Source organism: Belonocnema kinseyi, chromosome 1 (assembly GCF_010883055.1).
Source record: "Belonocnema kinseyi isolate 2016_QV_RU_SX_M_011 chromosome 1, B_treatae_v1, whole genome shotgun sequence".
Taxonomy (NCBI): domain Eukaryota; kingdom Metazoa; phylum Arthropoda; class Insecta; order Hymenoptera; family Cynipidae; genus Belonocnema; species Belonocnema kinseyi.
This window is the reverse complement of record NC_046657.1, coordinates 56,819,261-56,822,377: the sequence shown is the minus strand read 5'-3', so window position 1 is coordinate 56,822,377 and position 3,117 is coordinate 56,819,261. Positions and strand designations below refer to the sequence as shown.

Below are 3,117 nucleotides of genomic sequence, written 5' to 3'. Positions count from 1 at the left end.
CTCTTATTAACCCATATTTTCTCTACACTCACTTCCAATATATAAAAAAAGCATAAATAGTGTCACAAACTTGAAGGAAAAAAGTGTTTTTTTTTTTAAAGAAAATTAAAATTTTCAGTTTAAATTCACCTTTTCGGTTAAAAATTTAAGAACTAGGGTTTTGAAGTTGCAATACTTTACCAAAATTACAAAAAAATTCTTTCTTTTTTAAAAATTTAACTTTTTGGTTGAGAATTCTTGAATTTCGGTTAAAATTGTTGTTTTTTCGGTAAAAAATCAATCTTTTTATTTAAAATACACCATTTTTGTTAAAAATGTAAGAGATCGGATTTAAACTTGAAATACTTTCTTGAAAATAAAAATAAAAATTTTTAAATTCAACTTTTTGGATAAGAATTCTCGAATTTTCTTGAAAATTCGTTTTTTTTTCATCATAAAATTATTTTTTTCATTCATCTTTTTGATTACAAATTTAGGAACTAGGCTTTAAAGTTGAACGATTTTTTAAAAATTAAAAAAAAAGCATTTTATCTCTTAAAAATTTAACTTTTTGGATGAAAACTCTTGAATTTTCTGGAAGATTTGTCTTTTTAAAATAAATTATCCTTTTTCTTTAAAAAATAATATTTTTTTAGTGAAAAATTCTTGATTTGTTTTTGATAAAATTTTGCCTTTTTGATTTAAATTGATATTTTTGTTCGAAAATTCATCTTTTTTAGTTCAAAATTCAACTTTTTGGATAAAAATTCTTGAATTTTATTGAAAATTTGTCTTTTTTTATAATAAATTATCCTTTTTCTTTAAAAAATAATTTTTTTTAGTTGAAAACTCAAATTTTTTGCGAATTCTTACTTATAATAGAAATTTCTTTTTTTTTTGACAGAAAACTAATCTCTTTTGTTTCAATTCATCTTTTTGGTTGAAAATTAAAGAACTCGTTTTAAAGTTGAACTACTTTAAAAAACTTTTTAAAAACATTTTATTTCCTAAAAATTAAACTTTTTGGTTGAGGATTCTTGATTTTTTTTTGTTGAAAATTCGCCTTTTTGGCATTAAATTAATCTTTTTGTTTAAAAATTCATCTTTTTTGGTTGAAAATTCAACCTTTTTTTTCTTGAGAATTCTTGATTATAGATAATTCGTTGTTTTTTTTTATTCGAAAATTAATGTTTTGTTTTTTTTTTCGTTTAAATCCATCTTTTTTGTTACAAAATTAAGAAATCGGTTTTAAAGTTAAATCACTTTTTAAAAATTAAAAAACAATTTTATTAAAAATTCACTTTTGTGGTAGTAAACTAATCTTTTTTTTTTAAAATACGCCTTTTTGGTGAAAAATTTAAGGACTCGATTTTAAATCTAAAATACTTTCTTGAAATTAAAAAAAAAATCTTTTTTTTAAACATTTTGTATGAGAATTCTGGATTATAGAAAATTCGTCTTTTTTGGTAGCGAAATAATCTTTTTTCGTTGAAAATTCGACATTTCGGTTCAGAATTCTTGAATTTCATTCAAAACTCGATTTCTTTTCATTAGAAAATTAATTTTTTTGTTTAAAAAATGCATCGTTTTGGTTAAAAATTTAAGAACTAGGTTTTAATCTTGAACTAATTTTTAAAAATTAACCAAATTCTTTCTTTCTTAAAATTCAACTTTTTGGTATTAAATTAATCTTTTTGTTTGGAAATTCATCTTTTTTAGTCGAATATTCAACTTTTTGTTTGAGAATTCTTGAGTTTTGTTAAAAAAACGATTTTTTCGGTAAAAAATTGATCAATTTTCTTTAAAAATACATCTTTTTCGTTAGAATTTTTTGAAATCTTGATGAAATGTTCTAAACAAATTTGAACTCGTTTAAAATGTTTTGAAATCACTGAATTCCAAATCTTTATGATTTTTTGATAAAATCTTTTAAATATTTGTGAAATCTTCTGCATTCATTTGAAATCATTAAAATATTTTAAATCCTTTTAAAATTTTGTTAAAATCATTCAAACCCTTGAAATATTTGTAGAATGTGCAAAATATTTGTAAAATCTCACAATTTTTTGTAAAATTTTTTGAAATCTTCTAAATAAATTTAAAATCCTTTAAAGTGTTTTGAAATCTAGTGTCCTTTTTCAAGTCTTTGAATTTTTATTCTTTATGAAATTTCAATAAAAATCTTTTCTATTAATTTGAAATCATTAAAATATTGGAAATCTCTCTCGTGGAATATTTTGGAACCTTTTAAAATTTTGGTAAAATCTTTGTAATATTTGGAAATTGTTTAAAAAATTGTCAAAAATTGTTGAAATGTTTGAAAAATGAAAAAAAAAAAAATGAAAAAAAAAGAGAGAAATAATTACCTCTCGCAGATCCAGTTCCACGGCTTCCTCGGAAACGTGGCTGTGTTGGCCTTTGCGTGAAATTACCACCCAGCCTCGAGCCTCCGCGCATTGTAGTAGGAACTGGGATTTCCGAAGTCGCAACTTGGATATTCATTTCTCGACCTGCACATTCAAAAAGTACACATTTCACTTTTTTCTTGAACTTCCAGAAAATCGAAATAAAATAAAGTTTTTTAAAAAAAAAACTAGAAAGAGCATTTCGAATTTTAATGATGAATTTTAATTTGCTTTAATTTAAACTGTTTTTTAGTATTAATAATCAATTAATAATTAAAGTTTATAATTTGTCTATAAAAGAAAGTAAAAATGTTGATCATTCACAGTTTGAAAATAGAAAATTAAATATTTTTATTACTAGCCAGTTTTTCTTGTTTTCTTCTGAATTTCACAAAGATAAAATTTTCTATATTGGCAAAACATTTCAAAGTACTTGTTTTCTTGACATTTTTTTCTTTACACCGAATAGTTGAAAAATTCGTTTCTTTCGGGGTAAAATTAATCGTTTTTAATTGAAAATTGAAAATTTTTTGCGAATTCTTAATTATTATAGAAAATCCTGTTTTTTTTCGTCAGAAAACTGTCTTATTTTTAAAATTACAAAAAAATCTTACTTTCTTAAAAATTTAAATTTTTGGTGTGTGAATTCTGGAATTTTATATCAAATTTGTCTTTTTTGGTAGGAAATTATTATTTTTGTTTAAAAAATCATCTTTTTTAGTTGAAAATTCAA

At 21.9% G+C, this 3,117-nt stretch overlaps 1 protein-coding gene across 1 annotated transcript in view; it reads left to right on the top strand.

The window, feature by feature from the left end:
• The window catches only part of LOC117177856 (THO complex subunit 4), a 16,523-nt gene that overhangs the window by 12,488 nt on the left and 918 nt on the right, over positions 1 to 3,117 (top strand). The gene's annotated exons all lie outside the window — the stretch shown is intronic.